This window comes from Chrysochloris asiatica, unplaced genomic scaffold, assembly GCF_000296735.1.
Source record: "Chrysochloris asiatica unplaced genomic scaffold, ChrAsi1.0 scaffold00108, whole genome shotgun sequence".
Classification (NCBI taxonomy): domain Eukaryota; kingdom Metazoa; phylum Chordata; class Mammalia; order Afrosoricida; family Chrysochloridae; genus Chrysochloris; species Chrysochloris asiatica.
This window is the reverse complement of record NW_006408626.1, coordinates 5813013-5831186: the sequence shown is the minus strand read 5'-3', so window position 1 is coordinate 5831186 and position 18174 is coordinate 5813013.

Sequence of the window (18174 nt, the reverse complement as noted above, 5' to 3'; positions counted from 1 at the left end):
TGAACAAATCATTGATTTTGCAGAATTCTATCATGTGTTTTCCAGCATCATTTCTATCACCAAGGCCATATTTTCCTACTATTGTTCCTTCCTTTTTGTTCCCAGCCTTTGCATTCCAATCACCAGTAATGAGCAAAACATCTTGATTGCATGTTTGATCAATTTTAGATTGAAGAAATTGGTAGAATTCTTCTATTTCATCCTCACTGGCTTTACTGGTTGGTGTGTAAATTTGAATAATTGTGGTATTAACTGATCTTCCCTGTAGGCACATGGACATTATCCTATCACAGACAGCATTGTACCGCATGACTGATCTGGATATGTTCTTTTTGACAATGAATGCAACACCATTCCTCTTCAATTTGTCATTCCCAGCATAGTAAACCATATAGTTTTCAGTTTCAAAATGGCCAGTACTAGTCCATTTCAGCTCACTATTGTCTAAGATACTGATGTTTATGCGTTCCATTTCATTTTTGACAACTTCCAATTTTCCCAGATTCATACTTTGTAGAGTCCATGTTCTGTTCCAATTTTCAATGAATGTTTACAGATGTTTCTCTTCATTTTGAGTTGTACCCCATCAGCAAAGTTGTGCCCATGAGAAGGTTCCATGGCCTTTACTCCCACGGACTTTACTCCATTCATGTAATCACAGTCAACTCTACTCTGAGGAGGCAGGTCATCCCCAGTTGCATTTTGAATGCCTTCCAACCTGAAGGACTCATTTTCTGGCAGTATATCTGACAGTGTTTCTCTGCTATTCATAAGATTTTCAGTTCGTCACTCCTTCTTTCTAGTTTATCTTCATCTGGAAGCTCATCTGAAATCTGTCCACCATGGGTGACCCTTCTGGTATCTAAACTATCCCTGGTATAGCTTTGAAAATCACTGCAACTCACAAGCCACCACAGTACAACACATGGACAGACTACTGGTGATAAAATACTATGGTTAAAGGCATGATCTCTGAAGCCATCTCTCCTTATTTAAATCCTGGTTCACCATTTACTAGCTATATTACCCAGGACAGCTTAAACAGACTTTCTCTGTCTCAATGCTACCATTTATCATGAATCTTTGAGTAATGTTACATATGAAGACAATTAGGGTTTCCAGATTCAGGAAATAAAAATATATGAATGATACCTGATTAAATTTGAATATTAAAATATTTTGTTTTTATTTGAAATTCAGTTTAACTAGGCATCTTATATTTACTTGGCAATTTTACATTATTGCTGTTGCTGTTGTTAAATGCCATCAAGTCAGTTCCAACTCATAGTTGTTGTTAAGTGCCATTGAGTTAACACCAACTCATGGCGACTTTATGTACAACAGAGCGAAACACTGTCCAGCACTGTGACAACCTCACAATCACTGCTACACTTGATCCTTTTGTTGTTGCCACTGTGCCAATCCATCTTGTTGGGCGTCTTCCTCTTTTTCTCCAAACCTCCACTATACTAAACATGATATTATCTCCAGGGACCATTCCCTCCTGATAATATGTCTGAAGTATGAAAAAGACAAAGTCTGGCCATCCTGGCTTCCAAGGAGTATTCTGGCTACACTTCTTCCAATACAGATTGGTTTGCTTTTTTGGAAGTCCATGGTATAACACCATAACTCAAAATCAATTCTTAAATAATCTTCTTTATCCATTGTCCAACTATCTCATGCATATAAAGTTATTGAAAATACCATGACTTGGGTTGCTTCCAACTCCTAGTAACCTTATATAGGGTTTCCATAGAGCAACTGGTGAGTTTGAACTGCCAACCTTGTGGTTCACAGGCCAGTGCTGATCCTACACCACCACACCAGTAGTCCCGGCCATCCAACATAGCACTGAGAAAAATGCTAGTATATATGGACTGAATAATCAATATATGTTATGAATTAGTATTTCAATTCATGAACACAGGCCTAAGCACACAATAGTTCCTCAATTCATGACAAGCATTGATGGAATTACATGATCCATTGTGACTCTCTTTTAGTCTTAACCAATCAAAATAATTTCTTCTAAATAATTTCAAACAAAATTCTCAATACAACTGTATTTACATTCATATTGAAATAGTCCTAATGAATTTTGTTTAAATTGTTTAGAACAAAATTACTTCATCCAATTACTTATCATCTCAATAAATGTAAAACACTTATTAGGTGGCAACTATGTGTTTACTCTAGTAATAGGTACTAGAAGCATAAAAGTGCTAACAGAGAAAGGTTAGGTAATCATAGTAACCTTCCACATTTCCAAAACTGTTGTTAGGATTAAATAAGAAATTAAGGTATGTCATGAGACCAGAAGAACTGGATAGTGCCCACCTACCATTACTGATCATTTTGATCAAGATTCCGCAGAAGAATCCTGATCAAAAGAAGGAAAATGTGGGAGAAAATTTAAATTCTAATGGACTAGATTTCTGGAGCCACAGAGACTAAATGAATCCCTGAAACTATTGTGTGAGGCAGTATTTAAGCATTAAACCTGAAGTATTCTTAAAACCAACAATAGTTTAGATGACCAAGTAAAGAACATCTGCCTTGCACATTGTATTATTTTTAAATCTACTAGTATTTATCAAGGAGCTCTGGTAGCACAGTGGTTATGAGTCAGGGTGATAACTTCAAGGTCAGCAGTTCAAAACCATCAGTTATTCCATAGAAAAAGATGAGGCTTTCTGCTCCCGTAAAGATTTACAGCCTCATAAACCCTATGTGGGGTGGCTATTAGTCAGAATCGACTCTGTAACACATAACCACCAACACCACTAGTATTTATCTGGTATCAAATTGATAGCCGCAGCTCAATATGTTAGAGAGGAAACTTAGGGGGCAATGAGTTTATGTTAATGGGGGAGAAGTTACTCTGAAAAAGGAAGGTGAGGATGACTGCACATTTCAAAGAATATAATCAATATCACTGAACTGTACATATAGAAATTGTTAAATTGGTGTATGTCCTGCTGTATGTATTCTTACCACCAACAAAAATAAAATAAAATATGAAAAAGAAATCATAGGTATAGCACTCTGCTACTTGCTCAGGAAATAAAGTTGTATATTTTATTACTGCTTATAATATTTTTTTCAATCTTAAGAGATAAAATGAAACCAGCTTGTATATTTTACATATATATATATACCTATACCTATTCTTGAATTACGAGAACACCAATTTTCCTCTACAACTTCATATCCTATGGAGCAAGGATTTCTACTCTGATATATGGCTAACTTTGTAACAAGTAATATGTGTGGCACTGAGATATTTTTAAATGCCTTTCAGACAACAGTCAAAAATTTTCTACAATAAGAAAAGTGATGCTGGTGGCTAAAGATACACTCATAATTATAATACCTAGCACAGTATTTCATTGATGAATGGCATGGGAACACTGTCAACTTCATTAGGAAATCAAAATTAATTACCTCTTCACTTGCTGATTTGGTTTTTTACAAGTTTTACAAATTTCTCTTACTATAAAATTGTTTAACACAGCAGAAAACAAGAACCTATTGCATGTAATCTGTACTCTACATCTGTGCAGAAATTGTCAAATAAATAGGGCAAATAAAATATTATTATAACAATATAGTCATAAACTTGGCACCAGGAATAGAGGAAGAATTATTAACAACCTATGATATGCAGAAGATACAACCTTGCTTAAAGAGATAAAAGAGGACTTTAAATACTTCCTGATAAAGGTCAAAGACCACACCTTACCTATGGGTAGCATCTCAATATAAAGAAAACAAAAATCTTCACCACTGTTGCTGTATGAATTAACAACATTCATATAAATGAAGAAAAGATTGAAGTTGTCAAAGATTTATTTTGTTCAGATCAAGCATCAACATTCAGGGAAGCAGCAGTCAAGAAATCAAATGACATCATCCAAATCTTCTGCACAAGACCTCGTTAAAGGTTGAAAAACAAAGATGTCAGTTTGAATACTAAAGTGTGCCTAACCCAAGTCATGGTATTTTCAATACTCTCATATGCATATGAAACTTGGATAGTGAATAAGGACGACCATAGAAGAATTGATGTATTTGAGTTATGGTGTTGAAGGAGAATATTGAACTACCATGGACTGTCAAAAGAACAAACAAATCTGTATTACAAAAAGTACAGCCAGAGTGCTCCTTGGAATCCAGTATAGCCAGACTTCATCTTTCAGACTTAAGACATATTGTCAGAAGGATATCATGTTTGGTAAAGTGGAGGGTTGGGGAGAACGAAGACGAACCCCAATAAGATGGATCCGCACAATGGCAGCAGCAATGGGCTCGGAGGTAACAATGATTGTAAGGTTGACCCAGGACTGGGCAATGTTTCATTCTTTTGTGCATAGGGTCACTATGAGTCGGTGTCAACTCAATAGCACCTAAAAACAACAACAAAGTCATAAAACGTAGACATTAAAAAAATCTTAAGGAAATGTGATTCAGAGACCTATTGACAGTCATATCTTCACACCAATAACAGTCAGTGAGTGACTCATAGTCAGATAGTTAATAAGTGGCAGAGTCCAGCTTCTGAACTCCCAGAGTAAGTGATTTTGAATCATACCTTTGGAATCTGTTGTAATGGAACACTCCAGAGAGAGGAATTGCCTATGTTGTGGCATTCTAAATATAGAATTATTCACAAATTATAGTTTGAATAAACTAGCTTTATTTCTTCCAATAACAGGAAGTAGCAGCAAGACCTTGGCATTCTTGGGACTGGAAATGTTAGTGAAGGAAAAAGATTATTTTGGATATTAGCGTTAAAGCTGAAATATATATCGTTCTATAAAGTGCGAAAATATTGATGAACCTTTTTGGTTATGTCAATTAAAGGCAAGACTCCATCTGTAATTTGAAAGAATCCCTAAACTAGTGAATTATTACAAATGTGTTATTGTAGTTAAGCACCATTGAATGCATTTTGGCTCATAGCAAACTGTTAGTAGACCAGTGCTTATCCTACAACGTCACACCATTGTGAGAAATTCTCAAGATGCTTCATCGTCAGGATAAAGAACCTATGAGATTGCCAGACTAGACATAGGTGTGACTCAACAAGGTTGTTGAGTCACACCCAGGGATACATAAACAGGATGAATTGGGAAGAAGGGGCAAAGAAATCTGTTTTAGGACTAGGAACTTTAAATAAGAATACAGTCATTAAGACCATGGGCACAATTTGGACTAAATTATAGAACTGTGAGGGGAGGGAAATGGGACATTCAATGTAGATTGCAAAACTCCATGTTGATGCTACTAGGTTACATTAAGTCCGTACAGACTCATAGTGACCCTATGTGCAACAGAACAAAACACTGCACGATCCAGGGCTAACCTCATTTCTGTTGCCATGCTTGAGCCCATTGATACTGCACTTGGCTAATCCATCTCTTAGGGGTTGTCCTCTTTTTCTCTGACCCTCCACCTTACCAAGCTTGATACCCTTCTCCAGTGACTGGTCCCTCCTGACAATATGTCCAAAGTATTAGAGACAAAGTTTGGCCATCCATGCCTCCAAGGAGCACTCTGGCTGAACTTCTCACAACACAGATCTTTTGATTATTTTAGCAGCCCATGACAATTTCAATATTCTCCAACACCATAACACAAAAGTATCAATTTTTCTATGGTTTTCCTTATTCATTGCTCAGCTTTTGCATACAAATGAGTTTATTGAAAATACCATGGATTGGGTCAGGCGCACCTTAGTCCTCAAGCTGACATCTTTGCTCTTCAACACTTTAAAAAGGTCTTGTGCCACAGATTTGCCTAATGAAATATGTCATTTGATTTCTTGACTGCTGCTGTCATGAGTGTTGATAGTTTATCCAAGAAGAATGAAGTCCTTGACAACTTCAATCTTTTCTCCGTTGATAAGAATGCTATTTATTGGTCCAGTGGTGAAGATTTTTGTTTTCTTTATATTGAGATGCAATCCATACTGAAGTCGGTGCTCTTTGATCTTCATCAGTAAATATTTTAAGTTCTCTTTACTTTCAGCAAGCAAGGTTGTATCATCTGTATATTGCAGGTTGTTACTGAGTCTTACTCCAATCCTGATCCCACGTTTTTCTTCGTACAACCCAACTTCTCGGATTATTTGCTCAGCATACAGTTGAATAAGTATGGTGAAAGTATACAAACCTGTTGCACAACTTTTTTAAATTTTAAACCATTCAGTGTTCCCATGTTCTGTTCGAAAAACTGCCTCTTGATCCATGCACAGATTCCTCATGAGCACAATTAAGTGTTCAGGAGTACTACTACTTTGCAATGTTGTTGATAGTGTGTCATGATCCACACAATCGAAAGTCTTTGCACAGTCAATAAAGCACAGGTAAACATATTTCTAATATACTCTGCTTTTAGCCAAGATCCATTGAACATCAGCAATGATATCCCTTATTCCACGTCCTCTTCTGCATCTGGCTTGAACCTCTGGAAGTTCTATGTCAATATATGCTTGCAGCCATTTCTATATTACCTTTAGTAAAACTTTACTTGCATGGGATATCAAAGACACTGTTGGATGATTTCCACATTACGCTGGGTTACCTATCTTTGGAATGGGCACAAATATGGATCTTTTCCAATCAGTTGGCCAGATAATTGTCTTCCATATTTCTTGGCATAGATGAGTGAGTTCCTCCTGTGTTGCCTCATTTTCTTGAAAGACTTCAATTGTTATTCCATCAATTCCTGGTACCTTGTTCCTTGTCAATTCCTTCAACAAAACTTGGACTTCCTCCTTCAGTATCATTGGCTCTTAATCATATACTACCTCTTGAAACGGTTGAACATTAACCATTTCCTTTTGGTATAGAGACTCTGTGTATTCCTTCCTTCTTCTCTTGATGCTTTCTGCATCATTCAATAATTTTCCCAGAGAATTTTTCAATAACGAAAGTCTAGGCTTGAATTTTTTCTTCAGTTCCCCCAGCTTGAGAAATGCTGAGCATGTTCTTCCTTTTTGGTTTTCTGACTCCGGATCTTTGCACATTTTATTGTAATGTTTGCCTTTATCTTCTCAAGATGATCTTTGAAATTTCCTGTTCAGCTCTTGGACCTCCTCAATTCTCCCATTTGCTTTAGCATCTGTACACTGGAGAGCAAGTTTCAGTGTCTCTTCTGACATCCATTTTGACCTTTTCCTTCTTTTTTGTCTTCTTAATGACTTTTTGTTTTCTTCATGTATGATGTTCTTGATGTCATCCCACAAATCTTCTGGTCTTAATCTTTAGTGTTTAATGTATCAAATCTGTTCTTCAGATGATCTCTGAAATCAGGTGGAATATATTCAAGTTATATTTTGGCTCTTGTGGACTTGTTTTCATTTTCTTCAGTTTCAGTCTGAATTTATATTTGAGCAATTGACGATCTGTTTTATAATCTGCCCCTGGCCTTGTTTTGACTGATGGTATAAAACTTTTCCATCGTCTCTTTCCACAGATGTAGTCAATTTGATTTCTGTGTATTCCATCTGGTGATGTCCTTGTGTATAGTCATCTCTTATGCTGTGTACAGAAATTATCTAAAATGAACAAATCATTGATTTTGCAGAATTCTATCATGCGTTTTTCCAGCATCATGTCTTTCACCAAGGCCATACTTTCCAACTACTGATCCTTCCTCTTTGCTCCCAACCTTTGTGTTCCAGTCACCAGTATTGGTCAATACATCTTGTTGCATGTTTGATCGATTTCATATTGAAGAAGTTGATAGAATTTTTCTATTTCATCCTCACTGGCTTTAGTGGTTGGTGCATAAATTTTGAATAACAGTGGTATTAACTGGGCTTCCCTATAAGCACTTGGATATTATCCTATCACAGACAGTGTTGTATCTCATGAATGATCTGGATACGTTCTTTTTGACAATTAATGCAACACCATGCCTCTTCAATTTGTCATTTCTGGCATAGTAAACCATGTGGTTGTCAGATTCAAAATGGCCAATACTAGTCCATTTCAGCTCACTAATGCCTAAGATATCCATGTTTATGCATTCCATTTCATTTTTGACAACTTCCAATTTTCCCAGATTCATACTTAGTACATTCCATGCTCTGATTTTCAATGAATGTTTACAGCTGTTTCTCTTCATTTTGAGTTGTGCCCCATCAGCAAATGAAGGTCCCATGGGCTTTCCTCCCATGGGCTTTATTCCATTCCCATGATTATGGTCAACTCTACTTTGAGGAGACAGCTCTTCTTCAGTCACATTTTGAGTGCCTTCCAACCTGAGGGTCTCATTTTCTGGGTCTATTTCTGACAGTGTTTCTCGGCTATTCATAAGGCTTTCAGTGACTAAATATTCAGAAGTACTTTGTCAGTCTTTCTTCCTTGTCTGTCTTAGTCTGGAAGTTAATCTTAAACCTGTCCATTACTTGTGACCCTGCTGGTATTTAAAATATCGGTGGCATAGCTTTCAGAATCACAGAAACTCACAAGCTACCACACACGACATACTTACAGATGAGTAGTAGAAAACATCATAGTAACCAGTAAAAGGGTAACTGGAGGAGGGGCTTTTTCAAGACAGGGAAATAAAGCTCATGGCAGGCCAACCATAGAATGCATCTGCCTGTGTTAACTGGGTTAGGCACCTGATTTTGTAAAATCAAATAAAGAAAACCTCACTGTTGCTAAATGAGTTCAGATTGGATTACTTTAGTGTTTGTTCATATCAACAATGTTTCTCACACCAGGACTACATTACAAATGTAGAAGTTGCATAATGAGATGTTAAATATTCCATTAGATACACAATATATTTGGCTTTATTGTTGTTGTTATTGTTGTGGTTAGGTGGTATGGAGTCCGTGCTGACTCACAGCAACCTTAAACACAACAGAACAAAGTACTGCACCATTCTGTGTCAACCATTTCTTATTGCTTATTGCTGCTGCAGCTTTGCTAATCCATCTCATTTGGGGTCTTCTTCTTTTTTGCTGAACCTCTTCATTAACAAGCATGAAGTCCTCCTCCATGGTCTGTTCCCTCCTGACAATATGTCTGAAATATGAGAAACGAAATCTGGCCATCCTAACTTCTAAGGAGCACTCTGGGTACACTGCTTCTGTCACAGATTTGTTTGTTCTTTTGGCAGTCTGTGGTACTTTTAATATTCACCTCTAACACCATAACTCCAATGCATCAATTCTTCTATGGTCTTCTTTATTCATATCCAACTTTCACATACATACAAGGTTATTGAAAATGGCATGGCTTGAGTAAGCACACCTGAGTCCTTATCTGACATGTTTGCTTTTGAATATGGTTTTACTGCAGGAAAAATACATCACTCAAGAATGTTTTGCTGAGAATGAGAAGAATATACAGGAAGGACTTCTAGTTTGGGCGATAGCAGCGAAAACCAGGTAGGGAATGCTCCGTTGTGACGAGATAGGGATCCCACAAAGGAATTACTCATAGAACAACTCCAGAGCCCTGGATCTACCATAAGATCCAGGACATCAGTTTCCCACACTCGCTAGTGAGAAAAATCACAATAATAAGGAAAATACTGTGAGTTAGGAATCTGGAATCAGGACTCTCTCAGCAGCCACGCAGCCCTGGCAGAGTTTAGAGGGCGGGGCTACAGCCAGTCCAGCTCAGAAAACCAGCACTAAAAGTAGTGCAGAGACATTTGCAAAAAAAATAGGTACAGGAGACTGCACATTTCTCCCTCTTTTTCCCTGTCCGGCCTTCATTGCTCAGCCCAGACAACATAAGGTGGGACGTTTTCCCATGGTACAGTGTGAGGGAGCTTGGTGGTAATTTATGATGTCACCCATGGAGACACAACCCTAAAACTTTCTCCAGTGGGACCCTTGGCAACTGTGTGTGTTGGAGTCGATTCTGACTCCAGGCAACCCTGTGCGGAGTTTCTGGGTCTGTGGGTCTGTGCCAGAGCAGAGTGCCTCACCTTTCTCGCACAGTGCAGCTGGTAGTTTCAAGCTGCTGACCCTGCAGTTCGCAGCCCCATTTGCAGCTGCTGGCCTATACAAAAAAATCTGTAAAACCCCAACATAAAAGGACTCAACCATGCTGAGAATAGCACTGTGCACATGCAGATATCTAACTGACCTTAAGAGACAAAAATAGTGGACGATGTTTCTCCCATTAACTGCTCAATATCTACCTGTGCACCTCTATAGTAACTAGACAAGGGGCCTGACAGAGCAGACACCCTCACCCACTACTGGAGGCTTCTACCTTGCACCCACACTGCCTTTGTAGCTCGGGACAGTTGACCACAGCTTCATATCTGTTCCAAAGTAGTGGGTTTTGCTCTGCATTTATATTACTTCTGCTTTTGGTCCTTTCTATCACACATCTTTCCTGGAGGAGGGAGCTATTTCTCCCAAGGTTACCCAAGAAGAGACAGCAATCGTGGCCATACAGCCAAGCTATAAGCATACCCCATAATATCCCACCACTGAAACAAGAGCCAACAACACCTGCTAAGCATTACATGCAAAAAAGGAAGCCTATCTCCTGATCATATTCACCAGGAGACACCCAGTAAGCTTAACAGGAAACATTCACTTAAGCTTTAAAAAAAACAAAATACATAACTATCAGAAATGACAAACAAAAAACAACAAACAATATCAAAACATGTCCAAAAACAGAAGAGAGTAGCTGAGACAAATGAGCTGGAGACAGACAAAGGCTTTCTAGAGGAGGAAGAGCAGGTTTTAGATATGCCTGAGAAAGAATTCAGAGAATGATACGGAAACAAATTCAAATGCTCTGAAAGGGGTGGAGGAAAACAAGGAAGAAGTCAGGAAAGTACTACAGGAACAATCAAATAAGATTTATACAGCATTGGAAACAATTCAAAACCTGCAAAAAGTTGTCCAGATGATTAATAATAAGACATCAGAAATGGACAATACACTGAAAGGGGAAAGGAGCAGAAAAGAAGAGATGGAAGCCAGACTAGCGATCTGGAAGACAAATCTCTCAACACTGCTAAGATAGAAGAGAAAATGGGAAAAAAGGATAAAAATATCTGAAGAGAGTCTAAGATTCATGCTGGATAACATGAAGAGAAACAACTTAAGAATTATTGGCATTCCAGAAGAGGAAGAATCAGAGACATCCACAGAGAAGATAGTTGAAGAGCTTCTGGAAGAAAATTTCCCTAACATCTTGATAGATCAGAAGATAAACATTCAAGAAGCCAAACATACCCCAGGAAGGACAGACCCCAAAAGAAAATCACCAACGCATATAATAATCAAGCTCTCCAAAATCAAAGACAAGGAGAGAATACTAAAAGCAGCCAGGGAGAAGAGAAATGTTACTTATAAAGGCAAGCAAATCAGATTAAGCACTGACTATTCAGAACAAACCATGTAGGCAAGAAGGCAATGGGGAGACATATACAAAGCTCTACCAGAAAAAAACTCTCAACCAAGAATCGTATATCCCCCAAAACTATCAATCAAATACAATGGTGTGATCAAGATGTTCCACAATAAACAGAATCTAAGAGATTTTATCAAAACCAATCCAGCACTTCAAAATATCCTAAAGGGAGTCCTGTGGACTGAAAACCAACAAGAACAGACAACAAACAGAGATTGACAGACATAGCAACACCACCTGGAACTCAGTCAACAGATAGCAGAGTCCAGAACAGAACAAGACTACAACAAACTCAAAGGAGCTGGGAGGTCAACCGAAGATTGAAATTATATCAATGTCAAAGAAGGGACAAACGTAGCAACAGAGACTCAGGTGGTGAGGGTGTAGGGTAAATTACAGGATACACTGGATTATCTTAAATGGAGAGAAAAGTTAGACTATAAGGTGACCCCAAAGAAAGTTAATAGCTCACAATTTACCATGAAAATGAACTTCCAAACAGAACAAGCAAACATGAAAACTAAAAAGAAACTGACAGGAAATAGCACAAAAAACACAAACCCAAAACAAAAAGGCATGCAGAACAAAAGACTGAACAGCACTACCAAAAATGTAACATAATGGCAGCAATTAATTCATACCTGTAGATAATTACATTGAATGTCAATGGAATTAATGCACCAGTGAAGAGACAGAGAGTGGCAGAATGGGTAAGAAAACAAGACTCTTCAATATGCTGCCTATAAGAGACATACCTTACACACAAAGTCAAAAACAGACTAAAAATTAAAGGATGGAAAAAATTTACCAAGCTAACTGCAACAATAAACAAGTAATACTAATCTCTGACAAAGTAAACTTTAAGATAAAAACCAGCATAAGAGACAAAGAAGGTCACTATCTCATGATCAAAGGGCCAATTGCGCAAGATGACATAACCGTAATAAATATATACATTCCCAATGAAACAGCACCAAGATACATGAAGCAAACCTTACTGGAATTGAAGAAAGAAATAGATAAATCAAAAATTATCGTAGGAGATTTTAACACACCACTTTCGAAAAGGGATAGAACAACCAGAAAGAAACTCAACAAAGTTACAGAGGAACTAAACAACACAATTAACCAACTTGACGTCATAGATATATACAGAGCATTCAATCCAAAAACAGAACAATATACATTCTTCTCCAGTGCGCATGGAACATTTTCCAGAATTGTCCACATGCTAAGTCACAAAGCAAGTCTTCATAAGTTTACAAACATCAAAATTCTACAGAGCATCTTCTCAAGACCACAATGCTATAAGACTAGAAATCAACAATAAGAAGACTAAGGCAATAAAGTTGAACACATGGAAACTGAACAACACCTTGCTGAAAAGTGACTGGGTAAAAGAAAAAATTAAATGTGAATTCACAAAGTTCCTAGAAAAAAACGAGAATGAAAACACAACACACTAAAATCTTTGGGACAAGGTGAAAACAGTGCTGAAAGGACAATTTATTGCAATTAATGTACACATCCAAATAGAGAAAAGAACCAAAATTAACATATTAATACAGTATCTTCAACAATTAGAAGCAGACCAACAGAGGGAACCTACAGTCACCAAAAGAAAGGAAAAAAATAAAGATAAGAAATGACATAAACGAGATGGAAAACCGTAAAACTATAGAAAGAATCAACAGGACAAGAAGCTAATTCTTTGAAAAGATGAATAAAATTGGCAAAACTAATTAAAGAAAAGAGGGAGAGAACACAAATAACTTGCATGAGAAACAACATGGGAAATGTCACAATGGAACTAAATGAAATCAAAAGGATAATAACTGAATACTATTAAGAGTTGTACTCCAACAAATTAGACAATTTAGAAGAGATGGATATATTTCTAGAAAAACATGACCTACCCAAACTTACTCAGAATGAAGTAGAAAACTTGAAGAAATCCATAACAAAAGAAGAAATTGATTGGGTCATCAAAAAACTCCCAACCAAAAGAAGCCCAGACCCAGATGGCTTCACAGGTGAATTCTATCAAGCATTCAGAGAAGAACTATCACCAATTATAATCAAATTATTCCAGAATATGGAAGAGGAAGGAAAATTCCCTAATACTTTTATGAAGCAAGCATAACCCTCATACAAAAACCAGGAAAGGACATCACTAAGAAAGAAAATTATAGGCCAATATCCTTCATGAACATAGATGCAAAAATTCTCAACAAAATCCTAGCCAACAGAATCCAACAGCATATCAAAAAAAAAATAATACATCATGACCAAGAGGGTTTAATAAGAGGGATGCAAGGATGGTTCAACATCAGGAAAACAATCAATGTAATCCAGCATATAATTAAGAAAAGGGAAAAGAACCACATGATCATATAATTGATGTTAAAAAGGCATTTGACAAAACCCAACATCCATTCCTGATAAAATCACACAACAAAGTAGGAATTGAAGGGAAATTCCTCAACATAATCAAGAGCATATATACAAAACCAAGAGCCTACATCACTCTCAATGGAGAGAAACTGAAAGCCTTCCCTCTGCGAACAGGAACCAGACAAGTATGCCCTCTATCACTGCTCATATTCAATATTGTGCTGGAAGTTTTAGCCAGAGCTATACTGCATGATAGAGAAATTAAATGCATCAAAATTGGCAAAGAGGAAGTAAAACTCTCCTTATTTGCAGATGATATGATCCTATACATAGAAAACCTCAAAGACTCAGTAAAAAAAAACTACTAGACCTCATCAAGAATCAGCAAAGTGGCAGGGTATAAGATCAACATACAAAAATATGTTGGATTTCTCTATAGCAACAACAATAGTGCTGAAAAGGACATTAGGAAAGCAATATCATTTACAATAGCTACCCAAAGGATGGAAAATTTAGGAATAGATGTAACCAGAGAAACAAAGGACTTATACAAAAAAAATTACAAAACACTGCTACAAGAAACCAAAAGAGAGATCTACGAAGTAGAAGAACATACCATGTTCCTTAATAGGAAGATTTAATTTAGGGAAAATGTCAGTACTGCCCAATTCAATTTACACATACAATGCAATCCCAATCCAGATTCCAAAAACATTCTTCAAAGAGATGGAAAAGACAATTACTAATTTTATAAGGAAAGGAAAGAGACCCAGGATAAGTAAGGCACTACTTAAGAAGAACAAAGTTGGAGGTCTGTCACTCCCCAATTTCAAGTTTTACTTTATGACTACAGTGGTCAAAACAGCCTGGTACTGGTACAATGAAAGATACATTGATCAATGGAACAGAATCAAGAATCCAGAAATTAACCCAACCACATACAGCCAAATTATTTTTGACAAATTGCCTAGGCATATTGCATGGGAAGGAGACAGTCTCTTTAACAAATGGTGCTGGCAGAACTGGAAAGTGATATGCAAAAGACTGAAACAAGACTTTAACTCATGCCTTATACAAAAACAAACTCAGCATGGATTAAAGATCTAAATGTGAATTCCAAAATTATGAAGGTCATCAATGAAAAAGTAGGGAAAATGTAAAGGCATTAATTCAGGGCAGATACAGACTACCAAATATTTTTGAAACTGCACACACAAAAATAGACAAAATATATGAGTGGGACATACTAAAAATTAAAAACCTATGTGCATCAAAAGATTTCACCAAGAGAGTAAAAAGGGAACCCACAGAATGGGGAAAAATCTTTTGCAATGACACATCAGATAAGGCACTCATTTCTAAAATATATAGGAAACTACAACACTTCTACAAAAAAAAGACAAATAACCCAATTAAAAAATGGGTACAGGACATGAACAGACACTTCACGAAGGAGGAGATCCAGGCAGTGAAGAAACACATGAAGAAATCTTCATGATCAATAGCCATCAGAGAAATGCAAATCAAAATAACAATGAGATATCATCTCACACCAGCAATAACAGCAAAGATCAAAAAAGCAGAGGACAACAAATGCTGGTGAAGATGTGGAAAGACTGGGACACTCCTGCATTGCTGGTGGGACTACAAAATGATCCAACCACTCTGGAAAGCAATATGGCGTTTCCTCAGAAGGTAGAAATAGAAATATATTATGACCCAGCAATTCCCATACTTGGAATTTACCACACGAAATATGAGCCATAACACAAGTAGATATATGTACATCAATTTTCATAGCAGCACTATTTACAATAGTAAAAAAAATGGAGACAACCAAAATGTCCATCAATTGAAGAATGGACAAACAAACTGTGGTACATACACACAATGGAATATTACGCTACCTTGAAGAAGAACAAGGAAGCTGCAAGCCATCACATAACATGGATGAACCTTGAGGACATTACACTGAGTCACAAAAGGAGAAATACTGCATAAGACCGTTACTGTAAAAGACTAAGAAAAAGAACCCACACAAAAGGGGGGCTGGGAATCTATATAGATAAGTGCTGATCACCGGTATGTATGTGATGAGAGGTGGGGAGGGAGAGAGGGGAAGAAAGAGCACAGGGTAGGGAATAGACACATGAGAGCCTGGGAGCTGGGAGGGTGGAGCTGGCAATACATAAGGAGGAGGGGGGAAAGAAGAACAGGGCAAAAGGAAGAACTGTTGGGCAGGCTTGCATGGGCCGGGTGGGACAGAGGTAAATGATAATGTATGCACAACCTTGGAATAACATGGCTTCAGGATACAGTGATTGAGGCATGGCTTGAAAGGGGAAAAGAAGGGAATAATGTTAGGATGCTTGGCTGTCTTTTGAATCTTGGACTCCTTTGCCTACCACTGTGACATGGACATAAGGCGGGGGGTGGGGGTGGGAGGTGGATAGCCAGAAACATCACAACAGAAAACATGTAAGCCCATCTTCAGCCTATAACTGACTAGAATACCCTGGGTGTTGGAGGGGGGTGGGGGGGGAAGGCGCTGTAAACCACCCAGACCCAAAATGGGGGGGGAGGGTAATAAAAGCAAAAAGTGACTGGCTTGCAAGCTTTCAAGAGGGAGCCAGACAGGCAGGAATAGGCAGAATGTACACTGAATGATTTCCAAACTGTTGGGACCGGGTTGACGAAAGGAAATGGAAGTAAGACTCTTTTGGTACAACAGTGAATACCTGCCTCCAGGACAGACTGTAAGGGTCAGAAATGTAGAGGCAGATTTTTTTTTCTCTCTGTTTTTTTGTTTGTTTGCTTTATGTTTTCTCAGCAAAAGGAGGAGATTGATTGATTTTGCAGCCCAGGAGGTCTGGGACCACCAAGCGAGAAGAGTGGAAAGTGTGACCCTACCCAGAGAGGCAGTGAGGCCAGGCATGGAGACAGAGATGATGACGTGGACAGATGGAGTGGCTGGGGACACGGACTAAGGAAGGCAGAGGAGCTGTTTGCTGACAGCCAGGAGGTCGGACCTGTAGGGTATATCCTTTTGTTATTTGATGATGCATGGAAGTGATTGAAATCATTGCAATGAAATGAAATACAATAGGATGAATGTGATGCTGAAGTGGGACAGAGGCAAATAATGATGTATGCAAAACCTTGGAACAACAGGGCTCTGGGATACAGAGATTGAGACATGGTTTGAATGGGGAAAAGGGGGAAAATAATGTTAAGATGCTTGGCTGTCTTGGAATCTTGGTATCCCTGGTGTACCACTATAAAATAGACACTTGTTGAGGGGGAGAGAAAGGAATAGCCAAAAATACCACTATAAAAAGCTTGTAAGTCCATCTTCTGCCTATAACTGACTGGAATACCTAAAATGGGGCTACAACATGCCCAGTGCAGGAGGCTTCCTGTTGAGCCTTTGCATTACACAAGACCATAGGTGGAATCCTGAACAGCATCCAGAATCTTCTGAGGGGAAACAACAAGCAGACCAGTCAGGAGTGGCCAGAAGAACAGAAGATACTTCCTGAAAGAAAGACCAAGAAGAAAATTATGAAACAATATAGGCAGACTGACTGATTACTACAAGAACAAACAAACCCAGGAGACATCAAGGCAACTGGGCAGGCCCCCCTCAGGGTAAACCTCCTTCTAAGACTAACACTCAATGGGAATACACGCTCTGATTGGTGACCACGTTTGTCACCAATAAAGGGAATTGAGGGAAAAGCAGCAATAAAGCTGTGAGCTGAGCCCTACAATGCTCAGTAAACTCCTGTGAACCCAGATGGAGACCTGGTTGGCCAGCAGTGTGGTAAATCTAGGGAACTTTTGGATGCATAGTCAGTGACATAGCCAGAGAGGACTGGAGTGGAGAGTGAAGTGTCCAGCTGATAAGAAGAGAGGGCATATGCATAAATTCACCCACACTTGCAGCTAATACCCACTTGATCTGGCTTCAATGACTGAATGATCAGAGCTCAACCAGAAGAAGAAATAAGAGGGAGAAAAGAATAATCTGATACAATTTGATGAACTTGACCTACACCTCTGGAAACAGTAGCTCAAAAGAGGGAACAAATTTTCACAGTGAGGATCATTCCAACCCCCTCCGCAAACGGAAAGGACAATGATGGGCAACTTGGACATTGGCTACACAGAATGGGGGTGCTACTGAGGCAAGAAGTGACTGGCTTACAAGCTTTCAATCAGGAACCTAGATCCAGAGGGTGTGGAGCAAGGTAGAATCTCTGCTGAGTAGTATCCACTCTGTCTAGTGTGGCTAATGAAAGGAGATGTGGATAGGTCTCTTGCAATACAATAGCAAATAATTGTTATCAGGTCTGATTGTAAGGGTTGG